This window comes from Pteropus vampyrus, unplaced genomic scaffold (genome assembly GCF_000151845.1).
Source record: "Pteropus vampyrus isolate Shadow unplaced genomic scaffold, Pvam_2.0 Scaffold79, whole genome shotgun sequence".
In the NCBI taxonomy this organism is placed as follows: Eukaryota; Metazoa; Chordata; class Mammalia; order Chiroptera; family Pteropodidae; genus Pteropus; species Pteropus vampyrus.
Window position 1 is genome coordinate 1195783 of NW_011888860.1, and position 14821 is coordinate 1210603.

The window sequence follows — 14821 nt, forward strand, 5'->3', positions numbered from 1 at the left end:
TCCTATTGCTCTCAAACAGAAGAGTGTATAATTATCATCCTATTGCACATAAATCAGGGGCCCATGAAGAAACAGGCTTTCAGACATGGTCCTCTTATTCTGTTTCCTTAACCAAAATAAAATAAATAATTCTAAGTGTTTGGCCCACAGCCAAGGACCTCTCATGTTCGATTCTTCATCCCCTGTTTTAAGAGCTAATTACAGTGCAGGGTGTGCAAAGCAACAGTTCTTTGTGTTCAGAATAAAATAATGGCTTAGTCATCCCTGAGAGCATGAAGTCTCTGTACTTCTCAGTGCAGTGAACACAAATCCCAATCTGATGGCATGTGACTTCTTCTAAATGAATCAGATTTTATGAATAGAAATTCAGCTTTCCTCTGTCCTCTCTGGCCTCACCATACCAGTTAGCATATTTTCTGTTTTTCTAGTTGGATTAATTCATCAACGGTTTTAGGAGCCTGTCGATTCAGTACTGATAACATCAGAGGGAGATGGAATCCTTGCTTTGCAAACTCGCTGATTATGTAGCATAAATTTGATTCTGTTTTTGTGTATAGGAGACAAAACCCACTCTTAAGATAGACAACTAAGCCCTGGGTTTGGAAGGGCATTTTTTTTTTTCTCTAGGTTTCTGGATTTCGGTGCCCTCTCTGTAGATCCAGGACACTGTGGGGTGTGTTTGAGATGCCTACCTGGCCACAAATGGACATAGTTTAAGGCTTAAAAGGTCTAATCCTTAAGACCCTAACACTGACAGATGTTGCTGCTTCCCCAAACCATAGGTAATTAAAAATAAAATTTCCAATAACACAAAACCTATGTGGAGAGCAGTATCTTGGAAAAATGCATGAACTCTAGAGCCAGACTGCTTGGATTTGAATCCTGGCTTTCCCATTTATCAATTTCGTGATCTTGGGAAAGCCACTTAAAATCTGTGTTTTAGTTTCAAAAAAGAACCAATAGGGTTGGTGTGAGGATTAAATATGTTAAAATTTGTAACACGCTTAGTGCCTGGTACATATTAAGTGCCATATAAATGTTAGCTATTATTTGAATGTTGACATGCTTTCTAATTGTTTTTGGATTGAAAATTTGTACATAGGTTAATTGAAACTGAACTATTACTTATAGTACTTTTTTATACCAGGCCCTGTTGTGAGCACTTCATAAATATAGTCATTAAATGGTAATTTTGGGGGAGTGAAAAAAAATTAAGCCAATAAAAGAGACTGAAAGTCTATATGGGAGAAGAGTAATATTGTAAATGCACAATTTCAGAGCTTGATATTTTGGGCATATGTGGCAATATATAACACATAATCAAGCTCATACTATCTTCACACATGGTAATTCATATTCATATTTCAAGACTTGGTCCTAGCAGATCACAGGATGCTGACCTAGCATCACTGTATTAAGACTTCTCTTAAGGAAGTTTGTTTTTCTCTTTGTTTTGTTTGATATCAAAATATTATAGGTAACTCAAGTGAAAGAACCACATACTTTATATTAAGAGTAAATAATGGAAGAATTCAGTTATGGCATTTTAAACTATACGTCTCTAGTGAAGACTTAAAGGGAAGAAAAAAGAATAAATGTGAGATAATAGGTGACATTTGGGTTCTTGCCATTATGCTAGAAACTGTTCTCAGTGCTTTGCGTACATTTATTAATCAAATTTTCACAATTCTATGATATATTTACTATTATTACCACCACCATTTTACAGGTGAGCAAACAAGCGCAGAGGGCCTAACTGACTTAATCAACGTCAGCGAGTAAGTGTAGAGCTGGGATTTGAACCAGGCAATGTGGCTCCAGGATACTGCAGTTCTTCACCCCTATAATATATGTAGGGTAACAACCCTTGAGATTCATATATTTTTCTGTCTCTTAAATATACTATGAATCTAATATATATATTTTAAATATCCTATATAGAAAATGTTTTTTAGTATACCACAAATCTAATATTTATTTTCTGCCTCTTAAATATACTATAAATCAGTGTTTCTGGCACTTGCTTTTTCCCCCTTTTTAGTCCTTTCAACACCACTATATCTCTATACGGTCTATTCTAAACCACACTGGTTAGTACTAGTCACATATCCTGTCCTGGATTGTTTCCTAATTGATTTATGTGTTGGGAAGCTCTATGAAGACAAGGATCAAGTCTTAGACATATAGCCTATTCCCCACAGGGCAGAGCCCCAGGATAGAATTAATCTAAGGACTGATATTTATGGACCATTTGATTTGTGCCTGGTAATATTCTAAATATTTCATATTCATCCTCTTACTCATTCCTCAGAACAGCCTCTGAGGCACACACTATTATTATCCCCATTTCACAGATGAGGAAACTGGAGTTAAGTGACTGTCTGTAGTCAGCTAGCTAGTGAAAGACAAAGTCAGGATTTCAACCAGTCTGTCCAACTCCAAAGCTACTGACTCAACCACTAGGTTATACTATATGCTTGTTGGTGCTAAATATATAGCAGATATTCAGTAAACATTTGTTGACTGATCAGTTAATTGATTGCTTCATTCATTTGTTTATTCTTTTATTCTTAATGAGGAAGGAAAGATGGAAAATCAAGAAGATGGAGAAAGAGACAGTTAAAAAATGGAAATGGCCAGGAAAATAACTGAGCTGAGGGCTGGTGACCAGGTAGAGATTGATGCTGTGGGGTGTAGGGGAAAAACAGAAAAAACACATAGGAGGGAACCAAGACAGTGACAGCCTTGGCTGATGTCATGATTGGAAGTCACACTGGCATCATGCAGGGGTTATGCTACTATATCCTCTGATATGACTTAAGACTAGAGACGGCAGTTTCCATATTGTCTCTCTAAACTTCAACAACTTGATATTTTGTTAGTCTTGAAGTTTTATTTCATTCATTCATCTATGAGATGACAGATTAGTTCTAAGCCTTGGAGACATATAAGTGAACAATATAGATAAAAATTCCTGCTTTCGTGAAGCTCATATTTTAATCAGGGGGCTATAGACATTAAATATAATAAATAAGTAAACTATATAATAGCTTTAGGATGACATGTTGCTGTGGTATAAAAAAATAGAAGGTTAAGGGAGACCAGGAATGATGGGTGTTGAGGGGGGTGTGGTCAGAATGGGCCTCACATATAGGGTGTCATTTGAGCAAAAATTTAAAGAAGATGAGGTTAAAAGAAAGATAATAACAATGGTAGGACCCATATTACTAGATTATAGAAATTAAGAATGAACGTTTTATAATAAAATCGAGTACTTTCACAGAGGAAAAGTTACGTATAGCTCTTTCATGCTTCCCTGTGAGATCTCAGAGATGACAAAGCATTTATAACTCAATTTTCATCTCGATTTGTTTAAAAATAAAATTTCCATCCCTGTCTAAGTGGTGGTAAGCATACTTTTGAAACTTCAGTTAGTTTTGTTTGTTCATGTACATGTTGTTTGTGAGTTTGTATGTTAAGTGGTCTGTTCTTGTGAGCATATAACTGCAATCCACAAAATGATAATGAGAATCACCATGGAATAGCAAAGACTGTCTTTCTGTTCATGAATCAAATGAAGTATAAAACTAGTAAATATATTTCTAAGAATAGACTAAAAATTTGTTTTTAATATAAATATACAAAGAAGCACTGCTAAAATAGGAACATATAAAATTGAATGTTTCCCAATTCCTATTCTGGTATAGCAACTGTTAACAGTTATTGAGTTCCTACCATGTGCAGATATTGTGTGAAGTATTTTATAAGTATAATTTCATTTAATCTATTCACTCGTGCAATAAATATTATTGAGTACTCACTTGTGCTAAGCATCATCCCAGACTCAAGGAACAAAACATAATCCTTGATATTATGGAAATGGATATATAACAGGTTGGGTGGTAATAAGTGCTATAAAGAGAAATCAAACCAGGCTAAATGGGGAGGAGAGTGCCTTTGGGGTGGGGGTGGAGCTGCTAATTTATTATAGAGTGATCAGAAAAGGTCTAATAGGATGACAGTTGTCTGGGAAAAATTATTTCTTTGCAGAAGATACAGCAGAAAGTAAGAACATGTTTAGTATCTAACTCTATAAGATAAGTATTATTTTACAGGAAATTGAAGGCTCAGAAAAATATATATATATATATGTGTGTGTGTGTGTGTGTATATATATATATATATATATATATATATATATATATATATCCATGTTACATAAGTAAACAATAAGGGGCAAGGCCATAACATGACTTCAGGTTTGACCTCAAAATTTATACCTTATTCTCCCCAACTGCAGTCAATTTACTCATCCTAACAAAAAGAGTTACTCTTTTAAAAAATTAGCAGAGCACAGGATTATCAGGAATTAATTGGTGCTGCTGTTATTTCTATAATTTGCTCTAGCCTTAGGCAAATTAGTAACACTTGCTCTTCTCTAGAGCCTATAAAATGGGGTTCAGGTAATTAACAACTCAGAACAACTGTTATAAGAACTAATTAGTTACTGCTTACAAAATAATTTGAACATTAACAATAAGTGTCTTCACTCTGAGTAAAACATTTTTCTCCCAATGGGACTCTAGATACCTCTATCTCTGTTCTCCCCAACTTCTACATCCAGTTTTTCTCAGATTGCCCTCTGTTGACAAAACTAATAACCTAGTTATTAAACCAGAAGCCCAGGAGTCATCTTTAACTCCTTTTCTTTCACCATATACATTCTTTAGTCCAAAATGTATCTTGTATCCATCCACATCTCTCCATCTTCAGTGCCACCTGTCTATTTCTACCCAGCATCCTCCTTTGCATGGAGGATTGCAATAATTGGCTAATTGGCCTCTTCCGTCTTACTCCTCCCCAATGCATTTGCCACATAAAAGCCAAGAGCGACCTTTGAAAACCAATCAAAACATATAATTTCCCTACTGAAAATGCTTTAGTGATGGCCTATTAAAGACAGAGTAAGTACGACCTCTACCATGGCTAGATTGACTAACTCATCATGTCTTGCCCAGGACTTTTCTGATTTCAGCACTATAAGTCCCACATCCCAGGAAACTACTCAGCTCTGGGTGAACACGGACAACTGGGCACCCTGACCATGGCCTGTACGGCCTCACTCACACAAAGGGCTCTAGCCTGACACACAGCCTCATCTCATACCACTGTCCCTTCAATTACTACACTCCTTCCACACTGGCCTTTGTCAGGTCCTAGAACATCCTGACCCTTTCCATTCTCAATGCCTTGATGATTGTGCTGGCCTTTGCCTTGGCCTAAAATGCTCTCTCATTGTTGAATTTTTCTTATCTGTTAAAGTTCAGCTTAAATGCTCCAAAAAGGCCTTCCTTGATCCAAGTTAACTCAATAGTTCCTTTCTGATCCATTTTCCTTTTACCTATTTATGTTCGTTTCCTACCATTAGAGTGTAAGAGGGCAGGAACCTTGTCTGCAGTGTTTATTGTGGTATCCCCCAGCACATAGCACATGGCAAGTGCTCAGAAAATATTTATTGAACCAACATTTTAATCTTGAGCCTCACTCCCACCAAACAGGTAGACCCAGGCCCTTTAAGAACAGAGATCAAGGTCTTGTGAAAACCCTACAAACACCAGAACATCTGGTCGACCCCAACCCCTATCCCCCACCTGGAGACTGAGACCTGACCTCAAAGAAATTTTGGTTTTTCTGGGGGCCTAGAGTGGTTAAAGCTACACATTCAGTTTACATTTTTTATAGGCAGGGCTAAAAACAATATTTCCTGATTACCTACCAACTGAATTCTAATTTCAAAGGATCTTAGTGTAGGAAAAAACCTCCAGACTTCAATTGCTTTAGCCTTTCAAATAAGACTCTATCTTCATTTAAAAGATAAGGCATCTGGAGCCAAGAGAAATAAATGACTTTTGTAAGATCACATGACTATTGAAAGGCAAGGACAGACTTCATTGTTATACCACACAGACTCTAGTTTTAATATTTTTTATTCTATACTTTGTACAACCACACGATCAAGTACCTTTTCCATATTGAACAGGTTAGCAAATGCTATTAAAAAAAGAGAGTAAAAATTGGATGGAGGGTTACCTCAGGAGTGGCAAATTATTTAAACCGATGCAATGCTTTTGTTCTTGATTCATTAATGCAATCAACAAACATTTGAGTTTCTGCTATATGTCGTGAATTTGTTCTGGACACTGAGGATATAGCAAAGAATAAAACAAACAAAATCTCTTTACCTTTCTAGAGCTTACATTCTAGTGTGGGAGACCAATGATAGTAAACAAACAAGCAAACAAATAAATATTTTTTTATCTGTAAACTGTATAAGATTGTCAAAGTGCTATTAAGAAGAATAAAGCAGGGTAAGTCGAGGAGAGTGACCAGCGATGAGCTGCTTGAAATAAGATGGTCTAAGTGTCCTCCAGTAAGAATGCCACTTGAGCAGTGATCTGAGTGAATTAAGGGCAAGAACTAGAGGAAGAATGTTCCAGGCCAGGTGGAGCAGATGTGCAAAGGCCCTGAGGCAGTATAGAGTTTGGCACAGTCTAAGGACTGCCCTGGGCCCCATGGTTGGAATGGAGTAAACCAGAAAGAGGAAGGAAAAATCACATAGAGAGCTCGGGCCAGATTCTGATGGTAATTGCTGCTCAAAACTCCTCCTTTTAAAACTGATATGTCTTTTAAAGCTAATATTTACAAAAGTAGGCCTTGGAAAGAAAGGTTTTATTGAATGCATTTGTGGATGTTTCAGTATACTAACAAGTACCACAGGATTTGTGTTTTCTTCCCCTAACTGCCTCTTGCTGTTAGAATGTTAATCTGTCTAAATTCACTCAGCTTCACTTGTTTGGAAATCAGTCACCTAGTGCTTCTAGCCAAAAAGGGAGACCAACTGATACATTTAAACAGAGCAGAAAGTAGAGGCCACTCCCACAGATCAAGATTACTGCAGAAACCTGAGCTATTATTCAGCCAATAGTTTCAGCTTGGTTTCTAAAAATAAGAATCTGAGTCATCCTTTCCTTCTTTTTACCCTGTGGCTCCTGGTTGGTCAACACATTACTTAGCGGTGGTGTGGGCAGGTCCGTCTGCTCCCCTGTCATAGGTGGTGTGGCAGTGAAGGAGATGGGTGAACTGGCTCTGATGTCAGGACTAAGTCAAATCCTGCCCTCACCATCTTCATGAGATAGTTTTAACCAATTTATTTAACTTCTTTGAGCATCAGTTTCCCCACTTGTAAAAGGGAGATATTGCCGCTGTAATCGTTTTTCTACTGCTGTGTAACACATCTAGAGGACTGGAAAAACACTCATTTGTTATCTTACAGTTCTGTAGGTCAGAAGTCCCAGATGGCATAACTGAGTTCTCTGTTCAGAGTCTTGCAAGGCTGAAATCAAGGTATCGGTCAGCTGTGTTCTCTCTCACCTAGAGCTCAGAGTCTTCTTCTAAGCCCATTCCTATTCTTAGCAGAATTCAGTTCCTTTCAGGTGTTTCCTTGCTGGCTGTCAGCCAAGGGCCTCTTAGCTCTTTAAAGCTGCCCACATTCCTTTTCTGTGTTACCCTCCAACTTCAAAGCAGGATCTGTACATCAAGTCCTCACAGTTGTCTCTGACCTTTGCCTTCAGCCATTTTAGGGATATCTGCTTTTCAGGGCTCATGTATTTAGACCTCCCCTTCTTAAGGTCAACTCTGTCATATAACATAGTATAATCACCAGAGTGAAATCTCATTATATTCACAGGTTCCAGGGATTAGGGCAGAACATCTTTGGAAACCATCTTAAAAACTTTGCCTACAACAAATGCCTTCCTCAGAGAACTTCCATGAAAATTATAGATAATATATATGTGTAAAATAGTAGAAAATCATTTTACTCGCTGTTATACTTAAGGACTCCTTTGGTGCAGGGAGATAAATATTGGAGCTACTCAGTAAATCAATATAAAACAGGACTCTGAATTATCTATGGTAAATATTATTATCTTTCTCATATTCATAAATGCTAAAATAGTATTTTGCACATAATAAATGCTCTCTCTTTTAATTGGAGCATTGGTGTGATGACTTGATTTGAAAGTTTTGTTTGATCTAACTTAACAAGATAGAGATTGAATTTCTTCTTTTTCTCGAGTTCATTACTTATCTCTCCCTTATCAAATCATTTTGGCAAAACTGCCTTTTCTTCTTCCTTCCCATATACCTTGGTGAATTTCATCAACATAGGACTTTGAGCTCAGGCTTTTATAGTATAGACAGCAAAAGAATTCTGGAAATTGACTCGAGTCCATTTGAATGGGGGGAGGAATGGCCTCTGCATGTTATTGAAGGCCCAGAAAAAAATTAAAAAGGAGTGGAGTGGGATTCTGAATTAATTTTAGAATATGACTATTTTGATTGACTATATTAAAGATGATTAACGCCCTAGTTTTTACATTCATGACATCCAATAGAGCCATCTTCAGAATAAAAGGGCCCAAAGTCCATGACATTATGATGCACAACACAGCACCCATAAAAAATATAAATTCTAGAGCCACACTGCTAGGGTTCAAGTCCTGTCTCTGACAATTTCTTTCTGTGGGGTCTTGGGCAAGTTACTTAATCTCTATGTGCTTAGTTTTTTTCATCTATAGAGCATTTACTTCACAGGGTTTTTATGAGGATTTAATTAAATATTTATGAAATGCTTAAAATAAGGCCTGGTACAGAGAGGTACTATATGTGTCTGTTATGCAAATAAATTTTTTCCATCACCACTTTCATCAGAGCTGCTAAGAAGTAGCAAAAAATGAGTCACTTAAGGCTTCTCCATTCTTCCGTGGCCTAACCTACTCTTTTATAAGACAGTGGGATAGATTTTTTAAATTATGTGTTATCTATCTATTTATTTATTTATTTATTTATTTAGTTTGAATGAGCAAAATTCACATATCCTACAAAATTTAAAAGGGTACAAAAAGATAAACAGTAAAAAGTAAGTTCTTTTCCTACTCTTGGCATCCAGATACTGAACTAATAGAAGCAATAATTGATACTAGTTTCTTAGGACTATTTATATGATAATATATCATATAGATCACTTTCACAGATATGTTTTCAACACTGATGATAACATTGTATTCTGCAGATATATCTCCTTGGACAAGGAAAACAAAAGAAAAAATAAACAAATGGGACTATGTCATGATAGTGCAAACAAATAGACTGCTGCAAACCAGGATCCTTTAAGGCAAAGGCTAACTTAATCTGGCTTTTGTCTCATTCTCTGTCGTAAGAGGTTAGCTGTCAATATAAGATTACAAAGACTTTATGAGTACAAAGATTTAGCTATGACCACAAGAGATCTTCCACATTCAAACAATAAAATTTTGTTCAAATTTCAGTCTTCATTAAATAACATATAACCCTTCCTCCCTCCTTTTTTTCCATGATGATGGCATCTAACCTTCTGCTTTGGCTGCTTAATGCAGATCCTCTAAGGTTCACATGGCATTGGGACATGTAAATGGTGGAGCACTTGCTATTTCTGAACGTAGTCTTTGGGCCTTTTTAATCTGAAGATGGCTCTCAGCAAATACAACAGAGCTCTTTGTGTTCAGAAAGGAGAACAGTCAAAATACTACATTGCCTGAGCATTGCCAAACGTGTGCAGAGTCAGTTGGGAAATGCTGGAGTCAAGGAACATGTATCCATGAATGACGCTTTGTTAAGTGTGGGACTGACGCTCCTTGCTGAGAAGTAGCATGTGCCTGGGCCTGATGGGGCTGGTGGCTGCCATTGCACTTAGCTAGTGAAAGAGATGTTCTTTCTTGGAGTGATACTTAAAACTACTCATTCCTGGTAATATCATACTTTATGATATTATTCATATGATAGTTGACAGCATGCAATGCTATAAAAGTGATTTTATGTACCGGAATATGAACAATTCTGTTTATTTGGGCACATTAGAGGGGAGGGAAACTGCAAGTCCAGATGAAAATCTACTTTTTTTTAAGTAATAAGGTTTGAGCTATAGATCATACATATTGGAATTATATATAACTGTAGTTTAGATCTTTTTGTACCTCAGCCTTGTCTGGTAAGGACTTAGTTTTTGGAAAATTTGTCTTCGAACTGAGAGTTCATATATTTGTTTTAAACCTTAGCCCAAGTTGGTTGGAAGTTCGATAAACTTCCAGATAAAATTTTGTTCAAATTTCAATCTTCATTAAATAACATATAACCCTTCCTCTCTCCTTTTTTTCCATGATGATGGCATCTAACCTATGAGAACTGATATTATGTCACTGGGAAAAGGAATTTGTTTAAAGCCAACCATGCACATAATGTCTGCTTGCTTTTTCCTAATTTGGATGCCAAAAAAACAAAAACAAACAAACAAAAAAGCTCCGGTGAATGAATTATCTCCATTTGGTCTTGAACATATTGTATAATGATGATTCCATAGATATATTTTAAAAATTTCATATAACAGCCTTGATGTGCTGCTAATCATGGGACTCCTTGCTGATACGAACTTTAAAATGGGCAGCTAGCGAAGTAGCAATATTTAAATCTGCCAGTAGGTGTTCTTGGGACAGTGATTATTTGGTGTTTGAGCTAATCAGTTATCAAAATTGTATAGTCCAATCTACTTTACAAGGTGCTCAGCCTGAAGATTCTTGTGCTTTTGACCAAGGGCAGTTTGTAAATCCTACAGAGAAAAAAACAGGTATAATGTCTGTTATAGACTAAATTGTGTCCCCTTAAAATTCATAGGTTAAAGCTTTAACCCCAATGTGACTATATTTGGAGATAGAACCTTTAAAGAAGTATTTAAGTTTAAACAAGGTCATAAGAGTAAGGCCCTAATCCAATATAACTGAAGTTCTTAAAAAAAAAGAGGAGACATCAGGCATGCACACACATAGAGAAAAGGCCATATGAAGACATAGAAGGAGGCCAACTACAAGCCAGTGAGAGAGGCCTTGTGAAAAGCCAACACTGTTGGCACCTTGATCTTGGACATCCAGCCTCCAGAACTGTGAGGAGAAAACTTCTGTTGTTTAAGCAACCCAGACTACAGTATTTTGTTACAGCAGCTCTAGCCAACTAATACAGTGTAGCATTCAGGAAAAACTGTACAGTCTGAATGAGTTTTTGAGCCTGAAGAGCTCCTCCTTATGGGAGGTTGTAACCTTTTGGATGTGCTAACTCTTACTGAATGGAAAGCAGTTTCCAGAGAAGGGACAGCAATGAGTCATTTCCAGCCAATACTCAGCAGATCTGGGATGAGCACACAACAGGAAAAGGGAACCTGGGCAGCGACCTATGGTATCCACTACACATAAAATATTAGGGGGGAATTTGGACTTGTTATAAATATGGTGGCTCAAGAATGAATCTCCTACCTTCCCCTTTCAATCAAATTATCATCACTAAGTCCCTCCTATATAGGAAGTATAGATGAACAGTGGCCAGACAAATATGTGCACTTTCCTGATATGTGCCTGAAATCTAATTTTTTTTCAAAGAAGAGCAACTGATAAATTACCTTGGCCTCTGGCATTTTCATCTCTTGGAAGAGGATGGAATAAGGAGAAATACTATTCTGTCCTTAATTTTTTCTGCCAAAGCAGAATGGGACCATGAGAAATAAGTATGACAGAAAAGATACAGAATCCTAGACTTTGGGAATACCAGTATTCAGAGAGTCCCCAGAAAAGGATAGCCCTGAGTCTCTACTCAGAGACCTTCAAAGGAATTTGTTCAAGAAGAAAGAAAAATTACAAAAAGTGAAATGTCAATTGTTGATCCCAGGGGTGACCCCCAGCAACAATGTCTGTACTCTATGTCCTGCCTCCCTTGTCAGAGCTGGTCTAGGAGTGGATAACTGACCTAAGCTGGGTAAATAAGTTTCTAAGTCCAGGGAATCTGGACTGGTGATATCCATGCCCTGGATGGTAGCCACGAACTGCCACTGACTGTGACCCTGCCCTTCCCAAGTTCTGGTGTTCACCTCTTCCTTGGAGCCTTTTAATCTCTTCTGGCCAGAGCTGGTTTCTACTACTTGCAACCAAAAGAGCCTTAAGAAATACAGGTCTTCAAGTCTTGCCTGTAGAGTGACTATGTTTCATATGTAACTATTGTTTTAAAAAGATGTCTGTAGATATCACTGATTAATAATTTACAAATTCTCAATTTTAGGTTGAGAGTAACTTTTTACCATTATTTATTTTTCTCACTCAATAAATGCTAAAAGCCTAAATAAAGTAAAAATGTGTGGATGTTAATAAGGAGATTCCAATAAAGAAGTTTGGAAACCATTGATCTAGAACTTTCTGACAATATAATGGTCCTCTTTGAGAGTAATGACAGTGAAAAGGTTAATGGGCATACATTTAAGGTAGGAAGTCACTGGTACCTGCTCAAAGTCTGATAATCTAACCAGACCAGCTGCTAGCTCAGTGGATGTCTTGGGTGGAGATGCTTGCAGTACACTTGTAACAATTTTACAGTCTCAATCTGGTCTTACCACACAGAGTAATTTTGAGTGGAGGATTCAGATAAGTCATGGTAGGGCCGTGCAATGTACTTGAAAGGGTCTGTGCTCCAGTTCAGTGCTTCTTATGAGGGTCTATGTATTCTGGGAGCTCACTTTTCTTTTTGGACACAGTTTAGTGTGTGGTGGTAGAAGTAGCCTATCCTTTTAGAGTAGAGAGAATTTGCCTTCCTATAGAAAAGGACTACTTGGGATGTTGGCTTTTGTCTCTTTTGCTACTAACAAAGGTGAATACTTTGAAGCAAAGGCGGAAATCCCTGTAAAGTAAAAAGTAAAAGTCACTAGCGGTTAGATAGAAAGATTTTTATTTTATCATTTCTCTTAAGATTGTAGTTTTAAATGATTATAAATATTACAACTCATGATCAATCTATTTAAAAGGTCAACCCTGTAGTCTTTGCAAAAAAGTAGTCTACGTGAGGGACCCCAATGGTCCTCATGCAACATGTGGTACGTTTTAACCAATGTATCTATTTAATCAAATAAAAATCTCACTTCCTGCTTTTAGATTATTTGAAATTTTAAAATAAATTAGACATTATCATTAAAAGTATATAAAATCAATAATAATTTCAGAATGATATTAAAAGCTATATACCACTGCCCCACCACCACCCTTACCAAACACTGCCCTCTGCTTGACCTACATGAGTCAGAGAAACAAATACTGAGTTCAGAAGCATTACTAACCATCCATAGAAACTGTCCTGTATAGCTGTTAATCTTCAGTCTCACCAGTTTGCTGATTCCTCGCACTGACATGCTCTTAAAGCATAATGCTTTTCAAGTGTATCATGATGATGGACTACATTTATCTCTGGTCTTTCTTGAAAAAAAAAAAAAAAATTGATTTGGCCTAGTTCTCTGTCACAGACAACTCCTGAATCCAAAGCTTTAATCTACCAGTTTCAGCTTTTGGTCTTTCAGAAATTTTTGAAACAATTAGGGAATTCTTTGACATTTGAGGAAAAGTGCTATTCTCAGGTAATATTACTCAGAATAAAAATGGCCTTTCGTCTCGTTCTAAAATTGGAAAAAAGTTACTTAGATTTTAACCTGAAAATACAAAGACACTCAGCTGGGGAAATATACGCCTTGATCAGAGTAATACTTGACTTGCTTTCCAAAATACCACAGAGCAAACAGATGCAACAGTGCCTAACACAAGGAGAGGACGTGTCCAGTCTCTGAAACCAAACTTTATACCAGCAAATAATTCCACAGTCCATCGTTTCTATTTCTGTTCATTCACATTCATCTAAAATAACAAAGAGTGAGGGTCGCTCCATAATGTTGTGGTTAGTATGTCCGCTTTACATGCAGAAGGTCCTGGGTTTGCACGCTAGGTGGAGGCACGGACTATATCCCCAGTGTGCCAGGTCCCTGGTGCACACCCCAAGTGTGTGGGGGGAGACACCCCGCCTTCAGAGACCCAGTTCTTAAAAAGGGAAATGGCAACATTCATAGATCAGGGGTGGAAATGGGAGGAGGGAATTAAAGAGGGGAAAATAAAATAAAATAACAAAGAGTGATCAGATCCCCTGGTCTATTATCTGAAACAAGTTTGAAAAATGGAAGACCAACAACTACAGTCTCAATCTGAATTGATCAATGTTGGGAACACTTTGTTAATAAAATTTTATTTTATTATGTGATCTGATGTGGCCTCTCTCTAAAGTACATTTTATTGCTAACAATAAATAATCCATATGTTCAGTATTTCAGACCCAATCTAAGAAAGAAATAACCTTAAAAACTATCTTCTTTCTGTTGTTTTCTTGTATCTATTCAGTTAGTTCCTTTATAAAAATAAAAATGGACATTTCTGTTCAGTGACCATTAAATGTTTAATTTGTCAGTCCCTCTCCACTGTGTGGCTAGCCAGGTATATGCACTCCAAGGAGATGGCTACTTGGATACAAGCTGCCACATTTGAAAAACAGCCTGTACTCCAAACTCATTTTCAAATGAGAGCATGTTTTTCAACAGACTTATTTAAACCTAAAATGTTGGTGCACGTAGCACATCACATAATACGTTTTTCCAACCAGTATCAACATGGCTGTGCTATTGCTCAAACTCTATTGTGGAATTTTAAATTTCTTTTTTGAAACTACTATGACTGAAACCATTTTTGTCTTTGGAGGGGGGGGTGTCAAAAAAAAAAAAACATCGTTGTAGGTGAAGAGATAAGTATATTTGGAAGTGTCCTTTTGCATTCCCAGATTGAGTTTTTGCGCTTCTCTTTCCCTCCTCTCTGCCAAATGCAGT